This window comes from Schistocerca gregaria, unplaced genomic scaffold (assembly GCF_023897955.1).
Source record: "Schistocerca gregaria isolate iqSchGreg1 unplaced genomic scaffold, iqSchGreg1.2 ptg001694l, whole genome shotgun sequence".
In the NCBI taxonomy this organism is placed as follows: Eukaryota; Metazoa; Arthropoda; class Insecta; order Orthoptera; family Acrididae; genus Schistocerca; species Schistocerca gregaria.
This window is the reverse complement of record NW_026062953.1, coordinates 1-22,879: the sequence shown is the minus strand read 5'-3', so window position 1 is coordinate 22,879 and position 22,879 is coordinate 1. Positions and strand designations below refer to the sequence as shown.

The 22,879-nt window shown below is 49.0% G+C and overlaps 40 non-coding genes across 40 annotated transcripts; all 40 read left to right on the top strand.

The window, feature by feature from the left end:
• Positions 1–471: 471 nt before the first annotated feature.
• Trnaf-gaa (transfer RNA phenylalanine (anticodon GAA)) lies at positions 472–544 on the top strand. The gene has a single exon. It is a non-coding gene; the product is annotated as a tRNA-Phe (tRNA).
• A 536-nt stretch (positions 545–1,080) lies between these two features.
• Positions 1,081–1,153, top strand: Trnak-uuu (transfer RNA lysine (anticodon UUU)). The gene has a single exon. It is a non-coding gene; the product is annotated as a tRNA-Lys (tRNA).
• Positions 1,154–1,290: 137 nt separating this feature from the next.
• On the top strand, positions 1,291–1,372 carry Trnas-cga (transfer RNA serine (anticodon CGA)). Its single transcript has one exon. It is a non-coding gene; the product is annotated as a tRNA-Ser (tRNA).
• A 708-nt stretch (positions 1,373–2,080) lies between these two features.
• On the top strand, positions 2,081–2,162 carry Trnas-uga (transfer RNA serine (anticodon UGA)). Its single transcript has one exon. It is a non-coding gene; the product is annotated as a tRNA-Ser (tRNA).
• Positions 2,163–2,746: 584 nt separating this feature from the next.
• Trnaf-gaa (transfer RNA phenylalanine (anticodon GAA)) lies at positions 2,747–2,819 on the top strand. Its single transcript has one exon. It is a non-coding gene; the product is annotated as a tRNA-Phe (tRNA).
• Positions 2,820–3,355: 536 nt separating this feature from the next.
• On the top strand, positions 3,356–3,428 carry Trnak-uuu (transfer RNA lysine (anticodon UUU)). Its single transcript has one exon. It is a non-coding gene; the product is annotated as a tRNA-Lys (tRNA).
• Positions 3,429–3,565: 137 nt separating this feature from the next.
• On the top strand, positions 3,566–3,647 carry Trnas-cga (transfer RNA serine (anticodon CGA)). The gene has a single exon. It is a non-coding gene; the product is annotated as a tRNA-Ser (tRNA).
• Positions 3,648–4,355: 708 nt separating this feature from the next.
• On the top strand, positions 4,356–4,437 carry Trnas-uga (transfer RNA serine (anticodon UGA)). Its single transcript has one exon. It is a non-coding gene; the product is annotated as a tRNA-Ser (tRNA).
• A 584-nt stretch (positions 4,438–5,021) lies between these two features.
• On the top strand, positions 5,022–5,094 carry Trnaf-gaa (transfer RNA phenylalanine (anticodon GAA)). The gene has a single exon. It is a non-coding gene; the product is annotated as a tRNA-Phe (tRNA).
• Positions 5,095–5,630: 536 nt separating this feature from the next.
• On the top strand, positions 5,631–5,703 carry Trnak-uuu (transfer RNA lysine (anticodon UUU)). Its single transcript has one exon. It is a non-coding gene; the product is annotated as a tRNA-Lys (tRNA).
• A 137-nt stretch (positions 5,704–5,840) lies between these two features.
• Positions 5,841–5,922, top strand: Trnas-cga (transfer RNA serine (anticodon CGA)). Its single transcript has one exon. It is a non-coding gene; the product is annotated as a tRNA-Ser (tRNA).
• Positions 5,923–6,630: 708 nt separating this feature from the next.
• Trnas-uga (transfer RNA serine (anticodon UGA)) lies at positions 6,631–6,712 on the top strand. The gene has a single exon. It is a non-coding gene; the product is annotated as a tRNA-Ser (tRNA).
• Positions 6,713–7,296: 584 nt separating this feature from the next.
• Positions 7,297–7,369, top strand: Trnaf-gaa (transfer RNA phenylalanine (anticodon GAA)). The gene has a single exon. It is a non-coding gene; the product is annotated as a tRNA-Phe (tRNA).
• Positions 7,370–7,905: 536 nt separating this feature from the next.
• Positions 7,906–7,978, top strand: Trnak-uuu (transfer RNA lysine (anticodon UUU)). The gene has a single exon. It is a non-coding gene; the product is annotated as a tRNA-Lys (tRNA).
• A 137-nt stretch (positions 7,979–8,115) lies between these two features.
• Trnas-cga (transfer RNA serine (anticodon CGA)) lies at positions 8,116–8,197 on the top strand. The gene has a single exon. It is a non-coding gene; the product is annotated as a tRNA-Ser (tRNA).
• Positions 8,198–8,905: 708 nt separating this feature from the next.
• Positions 8,906–8,987, top strand: Trnas-uga (transfer RNA serine (anticodon UGA)). The gene has a single exon. It is a non-coding gene; the product is annotated as a tRNA-Ser (tRNA).
• Positions 8,988–9,571: 584 nt separating this feature from the next.
• Positions 9,572–9,644, top strand: Trnaf-gaa (transfer RNA phenylalanine (anticodon GAA)). The gene has a single exon. It is a non-coding gene; the product is annotated as a tRNA-Phe (tRNA).
• A 536-nt stretch (positions 9,645–10,180) lies between these two features.
• Trnak-uuu (transfer RNA lysine (anticodon UUU)) lies at positions 10,181–10,253 on the top strand. Its single transcript has one exon. It is a non-coding gene; the product is annotated as a tRNA-Lys (tRNA).
• Positions 10,254–10,390: 137 nt separating this feature from the next.
• On the top strand, positions 10,391–10,472 carry Trnas-cga (transfer RNA serine (anticodon CGA)). The gene has a single exon. It is a non-coding gene; the product is annotated as a tRNA-Ser (tRNA).
• Positions 10,473–11,180: 708 nt separating this feature from the next.
• Trnas-uga (transfer RNA serine (anticodon UGA)) lies at positions 11,181–11,262 on the top strand. Its single transcript has one exon. It is a non-coding gene; the product is annotated as a tRNA-Ser (tRNA).
• Positions 11,263–11,846: 584 nt separating this feature from the next.
• Trnaf-gaa (transfer RNA phenylalanine (anticodon GAA)) lies at positions 11,847–11,919 on the top strand. The gene has a single exon. It is a non-coding gene; the product is annotated as a tRNA-Phe (tRNA).
• A 536-nt stretch (positions 11,920–12,455) lies between these two features.
• On the top strand, positions 12,456–12,528 carry Trnak-uuu (transfer RNA lysine (anticodon UUU)). The gene has a single exon. It is a non-coding gene; the product is annotated as a tRNA-Lys (tRNA).
• Positions 12,529–12,665: 137 nt separating this feature from the next.
• Positions 12,666–12,747, top strand: Trnas-cga (transfer RNA serine (anticodon CGA)). The gene has a single exon. It is a non-coding gene; the product is annotated as a tRNA-Ser (tRNA).
• A 708-nt stretch (positions 12,748–13,455) lies between these two features.
• Positions 13,456–13,537, top strand: Trnas-uga (transfer RNA serine (anticodon UGA)). The gene has a single exon. It is a non-coding gene; the product is annotated as a tRNA-Ser (tRNA).
• A 584-nt stretch (positions 13,538–14,121) lies between these two features.
• Positions 14,122–14,194, top strand: Trnaf-gaa (transfer RNA phenylalanine (anticodon GAA)). Its single transcript has one exon. It is a non-coding gene; the product is annotated as a tRNA-Phe (tRNA).
• Positions 14,195–14,730: 536 nt separating this feature from the next.
• Positions 14,731–14,803, top strand: Trnak-uuu (transfer RNA lysine (anticodon UUU)). Its single transcript has one exon. It is a non-coding gene; the product is annotated as a tRNA-Lys (tRNA).
• Positions 14,804–14,940: 137 nt separating this feature from the next.
• Trnas-cga (transfer RNA serine (anticodon CGA)) lies at positions 14,941–15,022 on the top strand. Its single transcript has one exon. It is a non-coding gene; the product is annotated as a tRNA-Ser (tRNA).
• Positions 15,023–15,730: 708 nt separating this feature from the next.
• Positions 15,731–15,812, top strand: Trnas-uga (transfer RNA serine (anticodon UGA)). The gene has a single exon. It is a non-coding gene; the product is annotated as a tRNA-Ser (tRNA).
• Positions 15,813–16,396: 584 nt separating this feature from the next.
• Positions 16,397–16,469, top strand: Trnaf-gaa (transfer RNA phenylalanine (anticodon GAA)). Its single transcript has one exon. It is a non-coding gene; the product is annotated as a tRNA-Phe (tRNA).
• A 536-nt stretch (positions 16,470–17,005) lies between these two features.
• On the top strand, positions 17,006–17,078 carry Trnak-uuu (transfer RNA lysine (anticodon UUU)). The gene has a single exon. It is a non-coding gene; the product is annotated as a tRNA-Lys (tRNA).
• A 137-nt stretch (positions 17,079–17,215) lies between these two features.
• Trnas-cga (transfer RNA serine (anticodon CGA)) lies at positions 17,216–17,297 on the top strand. Its single transcript has one exon. It is a non-coding gene; the product is annotated as a tRNA-Ser (tRNA).
• Positions 17,298–18,005: 708 nt separating this feature from the next.
• Trnas-uga (transfer RNA serine (anticodon UGA)) lies at positions 18,006–18,087 on the top strand. Its single transcript has one exon. It is a non-coding gene; the product is annotated as a tRNA-Ser (tRNA).
• A 584-nt stretch (positions 18,088–18,671) lies between these two features.
• Trnaf-gaa (transfer RNA phenylalanine (anticodon GAA)) lies at positions 18,672–18,744 on the top strand. Its single transcript has one exon. It is a non-coding gene; the product is annotated as a tRNA-Phe (tRNA).
• A 536-nt stretch (positions 18,745–19,280) lies between these two features.
• On the top strand, positions 19,281–19,353 carry Trnak-uuu (transfer RNA lysine (anticodon UUU)). Its single transcript has one exon. It is a non-coding gene; the product is annotated as a tRNA-Lys (tRNA).
• A 137-nt stretch (positions 19,354–19,490) lies between these two features.
• Positions 19,491–19,572, top strand: Trnas-cga (transfer RNA serine (anticodon CGA)). Its single transcript has one exon. It is a non-coding gene; the product is annotated as a tRNA-Ser (tRNA).
• A 708-nt stretch (positions 19,573–20,280) lies between these two features.
• On the top strand, positions 20,281–20,362 carry Trnas-uga (transfer RNA serine (anticodon UGA)). The gene has a single exon. It is a non-coding gene; the product is annotated as a tRNA-Ser (tRNA).
• Positions 20,363–20,946: 584 nt separating this feature from the next.
• Positions 20,947–21,019, top strand: Trnaf-gaa (transfer RNA phenylalanine (anticodon GAA)). The gene has a single exon. It is a non-coding gene; the product is annotated as a tRNA-Phe (tRNA).
• Positions 21,020–21,556: 537 nt separating this feature from the next.
• Trnak-uuu (transfer RNA lysine (anticodon UUU)) lies at positions 21,557–21,629 on the top strand. Its single transcript has one exon. It is a non-coding gene; the product is annotated as a tRNA-Lys (tRNA).
• A 137-nt stretch (positions 21,630–21,766) lies between these two features.
• On the top strand, positions 21,767–21,848 carry Trnas-cga (transfer RNA serine (anticodon CGA)). Its single transcript has one exon. It is a non-coding gene; the product is annotated as a tRNA-Ser (tRNA).
• Positions 21,849–22,556: 708 nt separating this feature from the next.
• On the top strand, positions 22,557–22,640 carry Trnas-uga (transfer RNA serine (anticodon UGA)). The gene has a single exon. It is a non-coding gene; the product is annotated as a tRNA-Ser (tRNA).
• Positions 22,641–22,879: the final 239 nt, after the last annotated feature.

The following is a 22,879-nucleotide window of genomic DNA, read 5'->3' as shown; positions in this document are numbered from 1 at the left end:
GGCACCCAGAAGCCACAGCTCATCGCCTCGTCACACTGCCGTCCACCAGGTGTGAGTGCAAGTGTCGCCTCTCTGGGCAGTGCAGATGTGTCCATTTTAGCTTGCAGACAGTTACGTGTAGCAATTTATGAGCTAACGCAAGTCAAATGTTTTAGCGTGTGTATCTGCTAGATACTGCCTCTCACATGGTAGAGAGGCTCACTCCTTCTTGTGTCTCGTTCTCTGCACACGAGTTGCACGTGGCATCGATATAGCATAGGTTTTCTAGAGAAAGCGAAGTCAATATTACATGAATCGAGTCGACATGTTTGCTTCTTACGATGATGGAATCAGAAGAAATGTGTGTGGTACTTCACTGCATCTGCTGCTCGCCTTTCAGCGTCCCTATGTCTTATCAGACGAAGATGACTGTGAAATTGGCGGCGATTCAGAGGTTAACGAAGACGCGCAAATCTGCGGACTTAGGTGTGAGCCGAAATAGCTCAGTTGGGAGAGCGTTAGACTGAAGATCTAAAGGTCCCTGGTTCGATCCCGGGTTTCGGCAAGCGTATGTTTTGAAGCTGATGCCAATGGAATTGCTCCGAGTCTGTGATGATGTAGGTACAGCCGATAACAAAAATGACTCTATCCTGTAACTGTTCAGGTTGTCTAGTGCTTGCCGTAAGAGGAACACAGTAGGCAACTCCCTGAGAAGTAAGAAAATACGAAAAGTCCTACCGACTGCGTTCCTTTTTTTGTGTCAGGAGGTGAAGAACGTCTCCAACGGAACCGTGAAATGAGCGAAAACGTGGGAAGCATTGCATTCGAAATGCTTGTGAAATTTCCAATTACTCAGTGAGTGTCGACAAAACACGTAAATCCTCTACTCCAACGTATGAGACCTAACGACTGCTGCGGTTTGTTTTTGCATCGTGTGTCAGCATTCTTCGATAGTCTGCTACGAGCTTAGCGCGACACGTTTGTAGACAGCATTCAGGCGACGTTTAATTAGTAACAGCTCCATGCAGCGATAGCACAGCTGTGAAGGACATGAGTCAATGTACAGCTGTGCATCGTGGGATGTTCTCTACTGTCGTGTGAGCCCGGATAGCTCAGTCGGTAGAGCATTAGGCTTTTAACCTAAGGGTCCAGGGTTCAAGTCCCTGTTCGGGCGGAAATTTTAATACTTTGGTAGCGATTCCTCTGGTAGCGGTGGAAACACTACGGAAAAGAATGCAGCTACGCCGTTTTCTGATGCCACATAGCTTTAAACCGTAGAAGTTGCATGTGTCGGAGAACTTCGACCTACGGGCAGTCGTGGCCGAGTGGTTAAGGCGTCTGACTCGAAATCAGATTCCCTCTGGGAGCGTAGGTTCGAATCCTACCGGCTGCGTGCGATTTTGCGTAAAGAGGAGCAAATATTTTCACACACGTGAACGCGGTTGCAAACCGATGGCGCCATCTTCAACAAGACGAAAATTTCCGTTTAACAATACTGAGTGTCGCGACGGCTGCTGCTTACTGTGGCTACCGGTTCTCCTCTCACTGACGCTGGGACTGCAGAAAGCCGTCGCAGGCCCACGAGTGCGCTCCCGTCATTTTCTCGCGTCGACGCCGAGTTCGTGAGTACACAGACGTGCTTGGAAGCGTTGGACAGAGCCAACATTCATTTCTCTCTTTTTTAAGAATCGCAATTCGGTCATTCGAGTGCGGAAAAAGCAATGGTGCAGCGTTTCTTTTCTTAAGATCTCGCAGCTACTTGCAAGTATGTCGACCACTTAAGACGACAGAAAACTAGCGTCAGCGGTGCGTCAGTGGGAAGTCGGTGAAGTCGCCATTGGAGCCATAAGCCAGTAATTACGTCATGCGAATCACTCGCATGCCACACAGCTGTACGATAGCTCAGTCGGTAGAGCGTTTGATTTTCAACCAAAGGGTGTTGGGTTCAACGCCATGTCTAGGAGAAAATTAATACACTTTCGTAACGGCTAATGTGCTGGCAATGGAAACACTACAGAAAAGAGTGAGGCCACGCCGCTTTCTGCCATTGGATTGCTTCTAAAGGTGCACTTTCACGTGTCGGAAGACGCTACTGCTACCGGCAGTCGTGGCCGAGTGGTTAAGGCGTCTGACTTGAAATCAGATTCCCTCTGGGAGCGTAGGTTCGAGTCCTGCCGACTGCGGAAATTTTGTAGCTCTCAAAAGATGGGCGTTCAGCTGCATTCTAGCAGTTGCGTCACTACTAAACACGTGGGTCGCCGGCAATGTGCAGTATTATTGGCTGCAGCGCTACAGTGGCACCCAGAAGCCACAGCTCATCGCCTCGTCACACTGCCGTCCACCAGGTGTGAGTGCAAGTGTCGCCTCTCTGGGCAGTGCAGATGTGTCCATTTTAGCTTGCAGACAGTTACGTGTAGCAATTTATGAGCTAACGCAAGTCAAATGTTTTAGCGTGTGTATCTGCTAGATACTGCCTCTCACATGGTAGAGAGGCTCACTCCTTCTTGTGTCTCGTTCTCTGCACACGAGTTGCACGTGGCATCGATATAGCATAGGTTTTCTAGAGAAAGCGAAGTCAATATTACATGAATCGAGTCGACATGTTTGCTTCTTACGATGATGGAATCAGAAGAAATGTGTGTGGTACTTCACTGCATCTGCTGCTCGCCTTTCAGCGTCCCTATGTCTTATCAGACGAAGATGACTGTGAAATTGGCGGCGATTCAGAGGTTAACGAAGACGCGCAAATCTGCGGACTTAGGTGTGAGCCGAAATAGCTCAGTTGGGAGAGCGTTAGACTGAAGATCTAAAGGTCCCTGGTTCGATCCCGGGTTTCGGCAAGCGTATGTTTTGAAGCTGATGCCAATGGAATTGCTCCGAGTCTGTGATGATGTAGGTACAGCCGATAACAAAAATGACTCTATCCTGTAACTGTTCAGGTTGTCTAGTGCTTGCCGTAAGAGGAACACAGTAGGCAACTCCCTGAGAAGTAAGAAAATACGAAAAGTCCTACCGACTGCGTTCCTTTTTTTGTGTCAGGAGGTGAAGAACGTCTCCAACGGAACCGTGAAATGAGCGAAAACGTGGGAAGCATTGCATTCGAAATGCTTGTGAAATTTCCAATTACTCAGTGAGTGTCGACAAAACACGTAAATCCTCTACTCCAACGTATGAGACCTAACGACTGCTGCGGTTTGTTTTTGCATCGTGTGTCAGCATTCTTCGATAGTCTGCTACGAGCTTAGCGCGACACGTTTGTAGACAGCATTCAGGCGACGTTTAATTAGTAACAGCTCCATGCAGCGATAGCACAGCTGTGAAGGACATGAGTCAATGTACAGCTGTGCATCGTGGGATGTTCTCTACTGTCGTGTGAGCCCGGATAGCTCAGTCGGTAGAGCATTAGGCTTTTAACCTAAGGGTCCAGGGTTCAAGTCCCTGTTCGGGCGGAAATTTTAATACTTTGGTAGCGATTCCTCTGGTAGCGGTGGAAACACTACGGAAAAGAATGCAGCTACGCCGTTTTCTGATGCCACATAGCTTTAAACCGTAGAAGTTGCATGTGTCGGAGAACTTCGACCTACGGGCAGTCGTGGCCGAGTGGTTAAGGCGTCTGACTCGAAATCAGATTCCCTCTGGGAGCGTAGGTTCGAATCCTACCGGCTGCGTGCGATTTTGCGTAAAGAGGAGCAAATATTTTCACACACGTGAACGCGGTTGCAAACCGATGGCGCCATCTTCAACAAGACGAAAATTTCCGTTTAACAATACTGAGTGTCGCGACGGCTGCTGCTTACTGTGGCTACCGGTTCTCCTCTCACTGACGCTGGGACTGCAGAAAGCCGTCGCAGGCCCACGAGTGCGCTCCCGTCATTTTCTCGCGTCGACGCCGAGTTCGTGAGTACACAGACGTGCTTGGAAGCGTTGGACAGAGCCAACATTCATTTCTCTCTTTTTTAAGAATCGCAATTCGGTCATTCGAGTGCGGAAAAAGCAATGGTGCAGCGTTTCTTTTCTTAAGATCTCGCAGCTACTTGCAAGTATGTCGACCACTTAAGACGACAGAAAACTAGCGTCAGCGGTGCGTCAGTGGGAAGTCGGTGAAGTCGCCATTGGAGCCATAAGCCAGTAATTACGTCATGCGAATCACTCGCATGCCACACAGCTGTACGATAGCTCAGTCGGTAGAGCGTTTGATTTTCAACCAAAGGGTGTTGGGTTCAACGCCATGTCTAGGAGAAAATTAATACACTTTCGTAACGGCTAATGTGCTGGCAATGGAAACACTACAGAAAAGAGTGAGGCCACGCCGCTTTCTGCCATTGGATTGCTTCTAAAGGTGCACTTTCACGTGTCGGAAGACGCTACTGCTACCGGCAGTCGTGGCCGAGTGGTTAAGGCGTCTGACTTGAAATCAGATTCCCTCTGGGAGCGTAGGTTCGAGTCCTGCCGACTGCGGAAATTTTGTAGCTCTCAAAAGATGGGCGTTCAGCTGCATTCTAGCAGTTGCGTCACTACTAAACACGTGGGTCGCCGGCAATGTGCAGTATTATTGGCTGCAGCGCTACAGTGGCACCCAGAAGCCACAGCTCATCGCCTCGTCACACTGCCGTCCACCAGGTGTGAGTGCAAGTGTCGCCTCTCTGGGCAGTGCAGATGTGTCCATTTTAGCTTGCAGACAGTTACGTGTAGCAATTTATGAGCTAACGCAAGTCAAATGTTTTAGCGTGTGTATCTGCTAGATACTGCCTCTCACATGGTAGAGAGGCTCACTCCTTCTTGTGTCTCGTTCTCTGCACACGAGTTGCACGTGGCATCGATATAGCATAGGTTTTCTAGAGAAAGCGAAGTCAATATTACATGAATCGAGTCGACATGTTTGCTTCTTACGATGATGGAATCAGAAGAAATGTGTGTGGTACTTCACTGCATCTGCTGCTCGCCTTTCAGCGTCCCTATGTCTTATCAGACGAAGATGACTGTGAAATTGGCGGCGATTCAGAGGTTAACGAAGACGCGCAAATCTGCGGACTTAGGTGTGAGCCGAAATAGCTCAGTTGGGAGAGCGTTAGACTGAAGATCTAAAGGTCCCTGGTTCGATCCCGGGTTTCGGCAAGCGTATGTTTTGAAGCTGATGCCAATGGAATTGCTCCGAGTCTGTGATGATGTAGGTACAGCCGATAACAAAAATGACTCTATCCTGTAACTGTTCAGGTTGTCTAGTGCTTGCCGTAAGAGGAACACAGTAGGCAACTCCCTGAGAAGTAAGAAAATACGAAAAGTCCTACCGACTGCGTTCCTTTTTTTGTGTCAGGAGGTGAAGAACGTCTCCAACGGAACCGTGAAATGAGCGAAAACGTGGGAAGCATTGCATTCGAAATGCTTGTGAAATTTCCAATTACTCAGTGAGTGTCGACAAAACACGTAAATCCTCTACTCCAACGTATGAGACCTAACGACTGCTGCGGTTTGTTTTTGCATCGTGTGTCAGCATTCTTCGATAGTCTGCTACGAGCTTAGCGCGACACGTTTGTAGACAGCATTCAGGCGACGTTTAATTAGTAACAGCTCCATGCAGCGATAGCACAGCTGTGAAGGACATGAGTCAATGTACAGCTGTGCATCGTGGGATGTTCTCTACTGTCGTGTGAGCCCGGATAGCTCAGTCGGTAGAGCATTAGGCTTTTAACCTAAGGGTCCAGGGTTCAAGTCCCTGTTCGGGCGGAAATTTTAATACTTTGGTAGCGATTCCTCTGGTAGCGGTGGAAACACTACGGAAAAGAATGCAGCTACGCCGTTTTCTGATGCCACATAGCTTTAAACCGTAGAAGTTGCATGTGTCGGAGAACTTCGACCTACGGGCAGTCGTGGCCGAGTGGTTAAGGCGTCTGACTCGAAATCAGATTCCCTCTGGGAGCGTAGGTTCGAATCCTACCGGCTGCGTGCGATTTTGCGTAAAGAGGAGCAAATATTTTCACACACGTGAACGCGGTTGCAAACCGATGGCGCCATCTTCAACAAGACGAAAATTTCCGTTTAACAATACTGAGTGTCGCGACGGCTGCTGCTTACTGTGGCTACCGGTTCTCCTCTCACTGACGCTGGGACTGCAGAAAGCCGTCGCAGGCCCACGAGTGCGCTCCCGTCATTTTCTCGCGTCGACGCCGAGTTCGTGAGTACACAGACGTGCTTGGAAGCGTTGGACAGAGCCAACATTCATTTCTCTCTTTTTTAAGAATCGCAATTCGGTCATTCGAGTGCGGAAAAAGCAATGGTGCAGCGTTTCTTTTCTTAAGATCTCGCAGCTACTTGCAAGTATGTCGACCACTTAAGACGACAGAAAACTAGCGTCAGCGGTGCGTCAGTGGGAAGTCGGTGAAGTCGCCATTGGAGCCATAAGCCAGTAATTACGTCATGCGAATCACTCGCATGCCACACAGCTGTACGATAGCTCAGTCGGTAGAGCGTTTGATTTTCAACCAAAGGGTGTTGGGTTCAACGCCATGTCTAGGAGAAAATTAATACACTTTCGTAACGGCTAATGTGCTGGCAATGGAAACACTACAGAAAAGAGTGAGGCCACGCCGCTTTCTGCCATTGGATTGCTTCTAAAGGTGCACTTTCACGTGTCGGAAGACGCTACTGCTACCGGCAGTCGTGGCCGAGTGGTTAAGGCGTCTGACTTGAAATCAGATTCCCTCTGGGAGCGTAGGTTCGAGTCCTGCCGACTGCGGAAATTTTGTAGCTCTCAAAAGATGGGCGTTCAGCTGCATTCTAGCAGTTGCGTCACTACTAAACACGTGGGTCGCCGGCAATGTGCAGTATTATTGGCTGCAGCGCTACAGTCGCACCCAGAAGCCACAGCTCATCGCCTCGTCACACTGCCGTCCACCAGGTGTGAGTGCAAGTGTCGCCTCTCTGGGCAGTGCAGATGTGTCCATTTTAGCTTGCAGACAATTACGTGTAGCAATTTATGAGCTAACGCAAGTCAAATGTTTTAGCGTGTGTATCTGCTAGATACTGCCTCTCACATGGTAGAGAGGCTCACTCCTTCTTGTGTCTCGTTCTCTGCACACGAGTTGCACGTGGCATCGATATAGCATAGGTTTTCTAGAGAAAGCGAAGTCAATATTACATGAATCGAGTCGACATGTTTGCTTCTTACGATGATGGAATCAGAAGAAATGTGTGTGGTACTTCACTGCATCTGCTGCTCGCCTTTCAGCGTCCCTATGTCTTATCAGACGAAGATGACTGTGAAATTGGCGGCGATTCAGAGGTTAACGAAGACGCGCAAATCTGCGGACTTAGGTGTGAGCCGAAATAGCTCAGTTGGGAGAGCGTTAGACTGAAGATCTAAAGGTCCCTGGTTCGATCCCGGGTTTCGGCAAGCGTATGTTTTGAAGCTGATGCCAATGGAATTGCTCCGAGTCTGTGATGATGTAGGTACAGCCGATAACAAAAATGACTCTATCCTGTAACTGTTCAGGTTGTCTAGTGCTTGCCGTAAGAGGAACACAGTAGGCAACTCCCTGAGAAGTAAGAAAATACGAAAAGTCCTACCGACTGCGTTCCTTTTTTTGTGTCAGGAGGTGAAGAACGTCTCCAACGGAACCGTGAAATGAGCGAAAACGTGGGAAGCATTGCATTCGAAATGCTTGTGAAATTTCCAATTACTCAGTGAGTGTCGACAAAACACGTAAATCCTCTACTCCAACGTATGAGACCTAACGACTGCTGCGGTTTGTTTTTGCATCGTGTGTCAGCATTCTTCGATAGTCTGCTACGAGCTTAGCGCGACACGTTTGTAGACAGCATTCAGGCGACGTTTAATTAGTAACAGCTCCATGCAGCGATAGCACAGCTGTGAAGGACATGAGTCAATGTACAGCTGTGCATCGTGGGATGTTCTCTACTGTCGTGTGAGCCCGGATAGCTCAGTCGGTAGAGCATTAGGCTTTTAACCTAAGGGTCCAGGGTTCAAGTCCCTGTTCGGGCGGAAATTTTAATACTTTGGTAGCGATTCCTCTGGTAGCGGTGGAAACACTACGGAAAAGAATGCAGCTACGCCGTTTTCTGATGCCACATAGCTTTAAACCGTAGAAGTTGCATGTGTCGGAGAACTTCGACCTACGGGCAGTCGTGGCCGAGTGGTTAAGGCGTCTGACTCGAAATCAGATTCCCTCTGGGAGCGTAGGTTCGAATCCTACCGGCTGCGTGCGATTTTGCGTAAAGAGGAGCAAATATTTTCACACACGTGAACGCGGTTGCAAACCGATGGCGCCATCTTCAACAAGACGAAAATTTCCGTTTAACAATACTGAGTGTCGCGACGGCTGCTGCTTACTGTGGCTACCGGTTCTCCTCTCACTGACGCTGGGACTGCAGAAAGCCGTCGCAGGCCCACGAGTGCGCTCCCGTCATTTTCTCGCGTCGACGCCGAGTTCGTGAGTACACAGACGTGCTTGGAAGCGTTGGACAGAGCCAACATTCATTTCTCTCTTTTTTAAGAATCGCAATTCGGTCATTCGAGTGCGGAAAAAGCAATGGTGCAGCGTTTCTTTTCTTAAGATCTCGCAGCTACTTGCAAGTATGTCGACCACTTAAGACGACAGAAAACTAGCGTCAGCGGTGCGTCAGTGGGAAGTCGGTGAAGTCGCCATTGGAGCCATAAGCCAGTAATTACGTCATGCGAATCACTCGCATGCCACACAGCTGTACGATAGCTCAGTCGGTAGAGCGTTTGATTTTCAACCAAAGGGTGTTGGGTTCAACGCCATGTCTAGGAGAAAATTAATACACTTTCGTAACGGCTAATGTGCTGGCAATGGAAACACTACAGAAAAGAGTGAGGCCACGCCGCTTTCTGCCATTGGATTGCTTCTAAAGGTGCACTTTCACGTGTCGGAAGACGCTACTGCTACCGGCAGTCGTGGCCGAGTGGTTAAGGCGTCTGACTTGAAATCAGATTCCCTCTGGGAGCGTAGGTTCGAGTCCTGCCGACTGCGGAAATTTTGTAGCTCTCAAAAGATGGGCGTTCAGCTGCATTCTAGCAGTTGCGTCACTACTAAACACGTGGGTCGCCGGCAATGTGCAGTATTATTGGCTGCAGCGCTACAGTGGCACCCAGAAGCCACAGCTCATCGCCTCGTCACACTGCCGTCCACCAGGTGTGAGTGCAAGTGTCGCCTCTCTGGGCAGTGCAGATGTGTCCATTTTAGCTTGCAGACAGTTACGTGTAGCAATTTATGAGCTAACGCAAGTCAAATGTTTTAGCGTGTGTATCTGCTAGATACTGCCTCTCACATGGTAGAGAGGCTCACTCCTTCTTGTGTCTCGTTCTCTGCACACGAGTTGCACGTGGCATCGATATAGCATAGGTTTTCTAGAGAAAGCGAAGTCAATATTACATGAATCGAGTCGACATGTTTGCTTCTTACGATGATGGAATCAGAAGAAATGTGTGTGGTACTTCACTGCATCTGCTGCTCGCCTTTCAGCGTCCCTATGTCTTATCAGACGAAGATGACTGTGAAATTGGCGGCGATTCAGAGGTTAACGAAGACGCGCAAATCTGCGGACTTAGGTGTGAGCCGAAATAGCTCAGTTGGGAGAGCGTTAGACTGAAGATCTAAAGGTCCCTGGTTCGATCCCGGGTTTCGGCAAGCGTATGTTTTGAAGCTGATGCCAATGGAATTGCTCCGAGTCTGTGATGATGTAGGTACAGCCGATAACAAAAATGACTCTATCCTGTAACTGTTCAGGTTGTCTAGTGCTTGCCGTAAGAGGAACACAGTAGGCAACTCCCTGAGAAGTAAGAAAATACGAAAAGTCCTACCGACTGCGTTCCTTTTTTTGTGTCAGGAGGTGAAGAACGTCTCCAACGGAACCGTGAAATGAGCGAAAACGTGGGAAGCATTGCATTCGAAATGCTTGTGAAATTTCCAATTACTCAGTGAGTGTCGACAAAACACGTAAATCCTCTACTCCAACGTATGAGACCTAACGACTGCTGCGGTTTGTTTTTGCATCGTGTGTCAGCATTCTTCGATAGTCTGCTACGAGCTTAGCGCGACACGTTTGTAGACAGCATTCAGGCGACGTTTAATTAGTAACAGCTCCATGCAGCGATAGCACAGCTGTGAAGGACATTAGTCAATGTACAGCTGTGCATCGTGGGATGTTCTCTACTGTCGTGTGAGCCCGGATAGCTCAGTCGGTAGAGCATTAGGCTTTTAACCTAAGGGTCCAGGGTTCAAGTCCCTGTTCGGGCGGAAATTTTAATACTTTGGTAGCGATTCCTCTGGTAGCGGTGGAAACACTACGGAAAAGAATGCAGCTACGCCGTTTTCTGATGCCACATAGCTTTAAACCGTAGAAGTTGCATGTGTCGGAGAACTTCGACCTACGGGCAGTCGTGGCCGAGTGGTTAAGGCGTCTGACTCGAAATCAGATTCCCTCTGGGAGCGTAGGTTCGAATCCTACCGGCTGCGTGCGATTTTGCGTAAAGAGGAGCAAATATTTTCACACACGTGAACGCGGTTGCAAACCGATGGCGCCATCTTCAACAAGACGAAAATTTCCGTTTAACAATACTGAGTGTCGCGACGGCTGCTGCTTACTGTGGCTACCGGTTCTCCTCTCACTGACGCTGGGACTGCAGAAAGCCGTCGCAGGCCCACGAGTGCGCTCCCGTCATTTTCTCGCGTCGACGCCGAGTTCGTGAGTACACAGACGTGCTTGGAAGCGTTGGACAGAGCCAACATTCATTTCTCTCTTTTTTAAGAATCGCAATTCGGTCATTCGAGTGCGGAAAAAGCAATGGTGCAGCGTTTCTTTTCTTAAGATCTCGCAGCTACTTGCAAGTATGTCGACCACTTAAGACGACAGAAAACTAGCGTCAGCGGTGCGTCAGTGGGAAGTCGGTGAAGTCGCCATTGGAGCCATAAGCCAGTAATTACGTCATGCGAATCACTCGCATGCCACACAGCTGTACGATAGCTCAGTCGGTAGAGCGTTTGATTTTCAACCAAAGGGTGTTGGGTTCAACGCCATGTCTAGGAGAAAATTAATACACTTTCGTAACGGCTAATGTGCTGGCAATGGAAACACTACAGAAAAGAGTGAGGCCACGCCGCTTTCTGCCATTGGATTGCTTCTAAAGGTGCACTTTCACGTGTCGGAAGACGCTACTGCTACCGGCAGTCGTGGCCGAGTGGTTAAGGCGTCTGACTTGAAATCAGATTCCCTCTGGGAGCGTAGGTTCGAGTCCTGCCGACTGCGGAAATTTTGTAGCTCTCAAAAGATGGGCGTTCAGCTGCATTCTAGCAGTTGCGTCACTACTAAACACGTGGGTCGCCGGCAATGTGCAGTATTATTGGCTGCAGCGCTACAGTGGCACCCAGAAGCCACAGCTCATCGCCTCGTCACACTGCCGTCCACCAGGTGTGAGTGCAAGTGTCGCCTCTCTGGGCAGTGCAGATGTGTCCATTTTAGCTTGCAGACAGTTACGTGTAGCAATTTATGAGCTAACGCAAGTCAAATGTTTTAGCGTGTGTATCTGCTAGATACTGCCTCTCACATGGTAGAGAGGCTCACTCCTTCTTGTGTCTCGTTCTCTGCACACGAGTTGCACGTGGCATCGATATAGCATAGGTTTTCTAGAGAAAGCGAAGTCAATATTACATGAATCGAGTCGACATGTTTGCTTCTTACGATGATGGAATCAGAAGAAATGTGTGTGGTACTTCACTGCATCTGCTGCTCGCCTTTCAGCGTCCCTATGTCTTATCAGACGAAGATGACTGTGAAATTGGCGGCGATTCAGAGGTTAACGAAGACGCGCAAATCTGCGGACTTAGGTGTGAGCCGAAATAGCTCAGTTGGGAGAGCGTTAGACTGAAGATCTAAAGGTCCCTGGTTCGATCCCGGGTTTCGGCAAGCGTATGTTTTGAAGCTGATGCCAATGGAATTGCTCCGAGTCTGTGATGATGTAGGTACAGCCGATAACAAAAATGACTCTATCCTGTAACTGTTCAGGTTGTCTAGTGCTTGCCGTAAGAGGAACACAGTAGGCAACTCCCTGAGAAGTAAGAAAATACGAAAAGTCCTACCGACTGCGTTCCTTTTTTTGTGTCAGGAGGTGAAGAACGTCTCCAACGGAACCGTGAAATGAGCGAAAACGTGGGAAGCATTGCATTCGAAATGCTTGTGAAATTTCCAATTACTCAGTGAGTGTCGACAAAACACGTAAATCCTCTACTCCAACGTATGAGACCTAACGACTGCTGCGGTTTGTTTTTGCATCGTGTGTCAGCATTCTTCGATAGTCTGCTACGAGCTTAGCGCGACACGTTTGTAGACAGCATTCAGGCGACGTTTAATTAGTAACAGCTCCATGCAGCGATAGCACAGCTGTGAAGGACATGAGTCAATGTACAGCTGTGCATCGTGGGATGTTCTCTACTGTCGTGTGAGCCCGGATAGCTCAGTCGGTAGAGCATTAGGCTTTTAACCTAAGGGTCCAGGGTTCAAGTCCCTGTTCGGGCGGAAATTTTAATACTTTGGTAGCGATTCCTCTGGTAGCGGTGGAAACACTACGGAAAAGAATGCAGCTACGCCGTTTTCTGATGCCACATAGCTTTAAACCGTAGAAGTTGCATGTGTCGGAGAACTTCGACCTACGGGCAGTCGTGGCCGAGTGGTTAAGGCGTCTGACTCGAAATCAGATTCCCTCTGGGAGCGTAGGTTCGAATCCTACCGGCTGCGTGCGATTTTGCGTAAAGAGGAGCAAATATTTTCACACACGTGAACGCGGTTGCAAACCGATGGCGCCATCTTCAACAAGACGAAAATTTCCGTTTAACAATACTGAGTGTCGCGACGGCTGCTGCTTACTGTGGCTACCGGTTCTCCTCTCACTGACGCTGGGACTGCAGAAAGCCGTCGCAGGCCCACGAGTGCGCTCCCGTCATTTTCTCGCGTCGACGCCGAGTTCGTGAGTACACAGACGTGCTTGGAAGCGTTGGACAGAGCCAACATTCATTTCTCTCTTTTTTAAGAATCGCAATTCGGTCATTCGAGTGCGGAAAAAGCAATGGTGCAGCGTTTCTTTTCTTAAGATCTCGCAGCTACTTGCAAGTATGTCGACCACTTAAGACGACAGAAAACTAGCGTCAGCGGTGCGTCAGTGGGAAGTCGGTGAAGTCGCCATTGGAGCCATAAGCCAGTAATTACGTCATGCGAATCACTCGCATGCCACACAGCTGTACGATAGCTCAGTCGGTAGAGCGTTTGATTTTCAACCAAAGGGTGTTGGGTTCAACGCCATGTCTAGGAGAAAATTAATACACTTTCGTAACGGCTAATGTGCTGGCAATGGAAACACTACAGAAAAGAGTGAGGCCACGCCGCTTTCTGCCATTGGATTGCTTCTAAAGGTGCACTTTCACGTGTCGGAAGACGCTACTGCTACCGGCAGTCGTGGCCGAGTGGTTAAGGCGTCTGACTTGAAATCAGATTCCCTCTGGGAGCGTAGGTTCGAGTCCTGCCGACTGCGGAAATTTTGTAGCTCTCAAAAGATGGGCGTTCAGCTGCATTCTAGCAGTTGCGTCACTACTAAACACGTGGGTCGCCGGCAATGTGCAGTATTATTGGCTGCAGCGCTACAGTCGCACCCAGAAGCCACAGCTCATCGCCTCGTCACACTGCCGTCCACCAGGTGTGAGTGCAAGTGTCGCCTCTCTGGGCAGTGCAGATGTGTCCATTTTAGCTTGCAGACAGTTACGTGTAGCAATTTATGAGCTAACGCAAGTCAAATGTTTTAGCGTGTGTATCTGCTAGATACTGCCTCTCACATGGTAGAGAGGCTCACTCCTTCTTGTGTCTCGTTCTCTGCACACGAGTTGCACGTGGCATCGATATAGCATAGGTTTTCTAGAGAAAGCGAAGTCAATATTACATGAATCGAGTCGACATGTTTGCTTCTTACGATGATGGAATCAGAAGAAATGTGTGTGGTACTTCACTGCATCTGCTGCTCGCCTTTCAGCGTCCCTATGTCTTATCAGACGAAGATGACTGTGAAATTGGCGGCGATTCAGAGGTTAACGAAGACGCGCAAATCTGCGGACTTAGGTGTGAGCCGAAATAGCTCAGTTGGGAGAGCGTTAGACTGAAGATCTAAAGGTCCCTGGTTCGATCCCGGGTTTCGGCAAGCGTATGTTTTGAAGCTGATGCCAATGGAATTGCTCCGAGTCTGTGATGATGTAGGTACAGCCGATAACAAAAATGACTCTATCCTGTAACTGTTCAGGTTGTCTAGTGCTTGCCGTAAGAGGAACACAGTAGGCAACTCCCTGAGAAGTAAGAAAATACGAAAAGTCCTACCGACTGCGTTCCTTTTTTTGTGTCAGGAGGTGAAGAACGTCTCCAACGGAACCGTGAAATGAGCGAAAACGTGGGAAGCATTGCATTCGAAATGCTTGTGAAATTTCCAATTACTCAGTGAGTGTCGACAAAACACGTAAATCCTCTACTCCAACGTATGAGACCTAACGACTGCTGCGGTTTGTTTTTGCATCGTGTGTCAGCATTCTTCGATAGTCTGCTACGAGCTTAGCGCGACACGTTTGTAGACAGCATTCAGGCGACGTTTAATTAGTAACAGCTCCATGCAGCGATAGCACAGCTGTGAAGGACATGAGTCAATGTACAGCTGTGCATCGTGGGATGTTCTCTACTGTCGTGTGAGCCCGGATAGCTCAGTCGGTAGAGCATTAGGCTTTTAACCTAAGGGTCCAGGGTTCAAGTCCCTGTTCGGGCGGAAATTTTAATACTTTGGTAGCGATTCCTCTGGTAGCGGTGGAAACACTACGGAAAAGAATGCAGCTACGCCGTTTTCTGATGCCACATAGCTTTAAACCGTAGAAGTTGCATGTGTCGGAGAACTTCGACCTACGGGCAGTCGTGGCCGAGTGGTTAAGGCGTCTGACTCGAAATCAGATTCCCTCTGGGAGCGTAGGTTCGAATCCTACCGGCTGCGTGCGATTTTGCGTAAAGAGGAGCAAATATTTTCACACACGTGAACGCGGTTGCAAACCGATGGCGCCATCTTCAACAAGACGAAAATTTCCGTTTAACAATACTGAGTGTCGCGACGGCTGCTGCTTACTGTGGCTACCGGTTCTCCTCTCACTGACGCTGGGACTGCAGAAAGCCGTCGCAGGCCCACGAGTGCGCTCCCGTCATTTTCTCGCGTCGACGCCGAGTTCGTGAGTACACAGACGTGCTTGGAAGCGTTGGACAGAGCCAACATTCATTTCTCTCTTTTTTAAGAATCGCAATTCGGTCATTCGAGTGCGGAAAAAGCAATGGTGCAGCGTTTCTTTTCTTAAGATCTCGCAGCTACTTGCAAGTATGTCGACCACTTAAGACGACAGAAAACTAGCGTCAGCGGTGCGTCAGTGGGAAGTCGGTGAAGTCGCCATTGGAGCCATAAGCCAGTAATTACGTCATGCGAATCACTCGCATGCCACACAGCTGTACGATAGCTCAGTCGGTAGAGCGTTTGATTTTCAACCAAAGGGTGTTGGGTTCAACGCCATGTCTAGGAGAAAATTAATACACTTTCGTAACGGCTAATGTGCTGGCAATGGAAACACTACAGAAAAGAGTGAGGCCACGCCGCTTTCTGCCATTGGATTGCTTCTAAAGGTGCACTTTCACGTGTCGGAAGACGCTACTGCTACCGGCAGTCGTGGCCGAGTGGTTAAGGCGTCTGACTTGAAATCAGATTCCCTCTGGGAGCGTAGGTTCGAGTCCTGCCGACTGCGGAAATTTTGTAGCTCTCAAAAGATGGGCGTTCAGCTGCATTCTAGCAGTTGCGTCACTACTAAACACGTGGGTCGCCGGCAATGTGCAGTATTATTGGCTGCAGCGCTACAGTCGCACCCAGAAGCCACAGCTCATCGCCTCGTCACACTGCCGTCCACCAGGTGTGAGTGCAAGTGTCGCCTCTCTGGGCAGTGCAGATGTGTCCATTTTAGCTTGCAGACAGTTACGTGTAGCAATTTATGAGCTAACGCAAGTCAAATGTTTTAGCGTGTGTATCTGCTAGATACTGCCTCTCACATGGTAGAGAGGCTCACTCCTTCTTGTGTCTCGTTCTCTGCACACGAGTTGCACGTGGCATCGATATAGCATAGGTTTTCTAGAGAAAGCGAAGTCAATATTACATGAATCGAGTCGACATGTTTGCTTCTTACGATGATGGAATCAGAAGAAATGTGTGTGGTACTTCACTGCATCTGCTGCTCGCCTTTCAGCGTCCCTATGTCTTATCAGACGAAGATGACTGTGAAATTGGCGGCGATTCAGAGGTTAACGAAGACGCGCAAATCTGCGGACTTAGGTGTGAGCCGAAATAGCTCAGTTGGGAGAGCGTTAGACTGAAGATCTAAAGGTCCCTGGTTCGATCCCGGGTTTCGGCAAGCGTATGTTTTGAAGCTGATGCCAATGGAATTGCTCCGAGTCTGTGATGATGTAGGTACAGCCGATAACAAAAATGACTCTATCCTGTAACTGTTCAGGTTGTCTAGTGCTTGCCGTAAGAGGAACACAGTAGGCAACTCCCTGAGAAGTAAGAAAATACGAAAAGTCCTACCGACTGCGTTCCTTTTTTTGTGTCAGGAGGTGAAGAACGTCTCCAACGGAACCGTGAAATGAGCGAAAACGTGGGAAGCATTGCATTCGAAATGCTTGTGAAATTTCCAATTACTCAGTGAGTGTCGACAAAACACGTAAATCCTCTACTCCAACGTATGAGACCTAACGACTGCTGCGGTTTGTTTTTGCATCGTGTGTCAGCATTCTTCGATAGTCTGCTACGAGCTTAGCGCGACACGTTTGTAGACAGCATTCAGGCGACGTTTAATTAGTAACAGCTCCATGCAGCGATAGCACAGCTGTGAAGGACATGAGTCAATGTACAGCTGTGCATCGTGGGATGTTCTCTACTGTCGTGTGAGCCCGGATAGCTCAGTCGGTAGAGCATTAGGCTTTTAACCTAAGGGTCCAGGGTTCAAGTCCCTGTTCGGGCGGAAATTTTAATACTTTGGTAGCGATTCCTCTGGTAGCGGTGGAAACACTACGGAAAAGAATGCAGCTACGCCGTTTTCTGATGCCACATAGCTTTAAACCGCAGAAGTTGCATGTGTCGGAGAACCTCGACCTACGGGCAGTCGTGGCCGAGTGGTTAAGGCGTCTGATTCGAAATTAGATTCCCTCTGGGAGCGTAGGTTCGAATCCTACCGGCTGCGTGCGATTTTGCGTAAAGAGGAGCAAATATTTTCACACACGTGAACGCGGTTGCAAACCGATGGCGCCATCTTCAACAAGACGAAAATTTCCGTTTAACAATACTGAGTGTCGCGACGGCTGCTGCTTACTGTGGCTACCGGTTCTCCTCTCACTGACGCTGGGACTGCAGAAAGCCGTCGCAGGCCCACGAGTGCGCTCCCGTCATTTTCTCGCGTCGACGCCGAGTTCGTGAGTACACAGACGTGCTTGGAAGCGTTGGACAGAGCCAACATTCATTTCTCTCTTTTTTAAGAATCGCAATTCGGTCATTCGAGTGCGGAAAAAGCAATGGTGCAGCGTTTCTTTTCTTAAGATCTCGCAGCTACTTGCAAGTATGTCGACCACTTAAGACGACAGAAAACTAGCGTCAGCGGTGCGTCAGTGGGAAGTCGGTGAAGTCGCCATTGGAGCCATAAGCCAGTAATTACGTCATGCGAATCACTCGCATGCCACACAGCTGTACGATAGCTCAGTCGGTAGAGCGTTTGATTTTCAACCAAAGGGTGTTGGGTTCAACGCCATGTCTAGGAGAAAATTAATACACTTTCGTAACGGCTAATGTGCTGGCAATGGAAACACTACAGAAAAGAGTGAGGCCACGCCGCTTTCTGCCATTGGATTGCTTCTAAAGGTGCACTTTCACGTGTCGGAAGACGCTACTGCTACCGGCAGTCGTGGCCGAGTGGTTAAGGCGTCTGACTTGAAATCAGATTCCCTCTGGGAGCGTAGGTTCGAGTCCTGCCGACTGCGGAAATTTTGTAGCTCTCAAAAGATGGGCGTTCAGCTGCATTCTAGCAGTTGCGTCACTACTAAACACGTGGGTCGCCGGCAATGTGCAGTATTATTGGCTGCAGCGCTACAGTCGCACCCAGAAGCCACAGCTCATCGCCTCGTCACACTGCCGTCCACCAGGTGTGAGTGCAAGTGTCGCCTCTCTGGGCAGTGCAGATGTGTCCATTTTAGCTTGCAGACAGTTACGTGTAGCAATTTATGAGCTAACGCAAGTCAAATGTTTTAGCGTGTGTATCTGCTAGATACTGCCTCTCACATGGTAGAGAGGCTCACTCCTTCTTGTGTCTCGTTCTCTGCACACGAGTTGCACGTGGCATCGATATAGCATAGGTTTTCTAGAGAAAGCGAAGTCAATATTACATGAATCGAGTCGACATGTTTGCTTCTTACGATGATGGAATCAGAAGAAATGTGTGTGGTACTTCACTGCATCTGCTGCTCGCCTTTCAGCGTCCCTATGTCTTATCAGACGAAGATGACTGTGAAATTGGCGGCGATTCAGAGGTTAACGAAGACGCGCAAATCTGCGGACTTAGGTGTGAGCCGAAATAGCTCAGTTGGGAGAGCGTTAGACTGAAGATCTAAAGGTCCCTGGTTCGATCCCGGGTTTCGGCAAGCGTATGTTTTGAAGCTGATGCCAATGGAATTGCTCCGAGTCTGTGATGATGTAGGTACAGCCGATAACAAAAATGACTCTATCCTGTAACTGTTCAGGTTGTCTAGTGCTTGCCGTAAGAGGAACACAGTAGGCAACTCCCTGAGAAGTAAGAAAATACGAAAAGTCCTACCGACTGCGTTCCTTTTTTTGTGTCAGGAGGTGAAGAACGTCTCCAACGGAACCGTGAAATGAGCGAAAACGTGGGAAGCATTGCATTCGAAATGCTTGTGAAATTTCCAATTACTCAGTGAGTGTCGACAAAACACGTAAATCCTCTACTCCAACGTATGAGACCTAACGACTGCTGCGGTTTGTTTTTGCATCGTGTGTCAGCATTCTTCGATAGTCTGCTACGAGCTTAGCGCGACACGTTTGTAGACAGCATTCAGGCGACGTTTAATTAGTAACAGCTCCATGCAGCGATAGCACAGCTGTGAAGGACATGAGTCAATGTACAGCTGTGCATCGTGGGATGTTCTCTACTGTCGTGTGAGCCCGGATAGCTCAGTCGGTAGAGCATTAGGCTTTTAACCTAAGGGTCCAGGGTTCAAGTCCCTGTTCGGGCGGAAATTTTAATACTTTGGTAGCGATTCCTCTGGTAGCGGTGGAAACACTACGGAAAAGAATGCAGCTACGCCGTTTTCTGATGCCACATAGCTTTAAACCGTAGAAGTTGCATGTGTCGGAGAACTTCGACCTACGGGCAGTCGTGGCCGAGTGGTTAAGGCGTCTGACTCGAAATCAGATTCCCTCTGGGAGCGTAGGTTCGAATCCTACCGGCTGCGTGCGATTTTGCGTAAAGAGGAGCAAATATTTTCACACACGTGAACGCGGTTGCAAACCGATGGCGCCATCTTCAACAAGACGAAAATTTCCGTTTAACAATACTGAGTGTCGCGACGGCTGCTGCTTACTGTGGCTACCGGTTCTCCTCTCACTGACGCTGGGACTGCAGAAAGCCGTCGCAGGCCCACGAGTGCGCTCCCGTCATTTTCTCGCGTCGACGCCGAGTTCGTGAGTACACAGACGTGCTTGGAAGCGTTGGACAGAGCCAACATTCATTTCTCTCTTTTTTAAGAATCGCAATTCGGTCATTCGAGTGCGGAAAAAGCAATGGTGCAGCGTTTCTTTTCTTAAGATCTCGCAGCTACTTGCAAGTATGTCGACCACTTAAGACGACAGAAAACTAGCGTCAGCGGTGCGTCAGTGGGAAGTCGGTGAAGTCGCCATTGGAGCCATAAGCCAGTAATTACGTCATGCGAATCACTCGCATGCCACACAGCTGTACGATAGCTCAGTCGGTAGAGCGTTTGATTTTCAACCAAAGGGTGTTGGGTTCAACGCCATGTCTAGGAGAAAATTAATACACTTTCGTAACGGCTAATGTGCTGGCAATGGAAACACTACAGAAAAGAGTGAGGCCACGCCGCTTTCTGCCATTGGATTGCTTCTAAAGGTGCACTTTCACGTGTCGGAAGACGCTACTGCTACCGGCAGTCGTGGCCGAGTGGTTAAGGCGTCTGACTTGAAATCAGATTCCCTCTGGGAGCGTAGGTTCGAGTCCTGCCGACTGCGGAAATTTTGTAGCTCTCAAAAGATGGGCGTTCAGCTGCATTCTAGCAGTTGCGTCACTACTAAACACGTGGGTCGCCGGCAATGTGCAGTATTATTGGCTGCAGCGCTACAGTGGCACCCAGAAGCCACAGCTCATCGCCTCGTCACACTGCCGTCCACCAGGTGTGAGTGCAAGTGTCGCCTCTCTGGGCAGTGCAGATGTGTCCATTTTAGCTTGCAGACAGTTACGTGTAGCAATTTATGAGCTAACGCAAGTCAAATGTTTTAGCGTGTGTATCTGCTAGATACTGCCTCTCACATGGTAGAGAGGCTCACTCCTTCTTGTGTCTCGTTCTCTGCACACGAGTTGCACGTGGCATCGATATAGCATAGGTTTTCTAGAGAAAGCGAGTCAATATTACATGAATCGAGTCGACATGTTTGCTTCTTACGATGATGGAATCAGAAGAAATGTGTGTGGTACTTCACTGCATCTGCTGCTCGCCTTTCAGCGTCCCTATGTCTTATCAGACGAAGATGACTGTGAAATTGGCGGCGATTCAGAGGTTAACGAAGACGCGCAAATCTGCGGACTTAGGTTGTGAGCCGAAATAGCTCAGTTGGGAGAGCGTTAGACTGAAGATCTAAAGGTCCCTGGTTCGATCCCGGGTTTCGGCAAGCGTATGTTTTTGAAGCTGATGCCAATGGAATTGCTCCGAGTCTGTGATGATGTAGGTACAGCCGATAACAAAAATGACTCTATCCTGTAACTGTTCAGGTTGTCTAGTGCTTGCCGTAAGAGGAACACAGTAGGCAACTCCCTGAGAAGTAAGAAAATACGAAAAGTCCTACCGACTGCGTTCCTTTTTTTGTGTCAGGAGGTGAAGAACGTCTCCAACGGAACCGTGAAATGAGCGAAAACGTGGGAAGCATTGCATTCGAAATGCTTGTGAAATTTCCAATTACTCAGTGAGTGTCGACAAAACACGTAAATCCTCTACTCCAACGTATGAGACCTAACGACTGCTGCGGTTTGTTTTTGCATCGTGTGTCAGCATTCTTCGATAGTCTGCTACGAGCTTAGCGCGACACGTTTGTAGACAGCATTCAGGCGACGTTTAATTAGTAACAGCTCCATGCAGCGATAGCACAGCTGTGAAGGACATGAGTCAATGTACAGCTGTGCATCGTGGGATGTTCTCTACTGTCGTGTGAGCCCGGATAGCTCAGTCGGTAGAGCATTAGGCTTTTAACCTAAGGGTCCAGGGTTCAAGTCCCTGTTCGGGCGGAAATTTTAATACTTTGGTAGCGATTCCTCTGGTAGCGGTGGAAACACTACGGAAAAGAATGCAGCTACGCCGTTTTCTGATGCCACATAGCTTTAAACCGTAGAAGTTGCATGTGTCGGAGAACTTCGACCTACGGGCAGTCGTGGCCGAGTGGTTAAGGCGTCTGACTCGAAATCAGATTCCCTCTGGGAGCGTAGGTTCGAATCCTACCGGCTGCGTGCGATTTTGCGTAAAGAGGAGCAAATATTTTCACACACGTGAACGCGGTTGCAAACCGATGGCGCCATCTTCAACAAGACGAAAATTTCCGTTTAACAATACTGAGTGTCGCGACGGCTGCTGCTTACTGTGGCTACCGGTTCTCCTCTCACTGACGCTGGGACTGCAGAAAGCCGTCGCAGGCCCACGAGTGCGCTCCCGTCATTTTCTCGCGTCGACGCCGAGTTCGTGAGTACACAGACGTGCTTGGAAGCGTTGGACAGAGCCAACATTCATTTCTCTCTTTTTTAAGAATCGCAATTCGGTCATTCGAGTGCGGAAAAAGCAATGGTGCAGCGTTTCTTTTCTTAAGATCTCGCAGCTACTTGCAAGTATGTCGACCACTTAAGACGACAGAAAACTAGCGTCAGCGGGTGCGTCAGTGGGAAGTCGGTGAAGTCGCCATTGGAGCCATAAGCCAGTAATTACGTCATGCGAATCACTCGCATGCCACACAGCTGTACGATAGCTCAGTCGGTAGAGCGTTTGATTTTCAACCAAAGGGTGTTGGGTTCAACGCCATGTCTAGGAGAAAATTAATACACTTTCGTAACGGCTAATGTGCTGGCAATGGAAACACTACAGAAAAGAGTGAGGCCACGCCGCTTTCTGCCATTGGATTGCTTCTAAAGGTGCACTTTCACGGTCGGAAGACGCTACTGCTACCGGCAGTCGTGGCCGAGTGGTTAAGGCGTCTGACTTGAAATCAGATTCCCCCTCTGGGAGCGTAGGTTCGAGTCCTGCCGACTGCGGAAATTTTGTAGCTCTCAAAAGATGGGCGTTCAGCTGCATTCTAGCAGTTGCGTCACTACTAAACACGTGGGTCGCCGGCAATGTGCAGTATTATTGGCTGCAGCGCTACAGTGGCACCCAGAAGCCACAGCTCATCGCCTCGTCACACTGCCGTCCACCAGGTGTGAGTGCAAGTGTCGCCTCTCTGGCAGTGCAGATGTGTCCATTTTAGCTTGCAGACAAACACGCGATCTAGTGT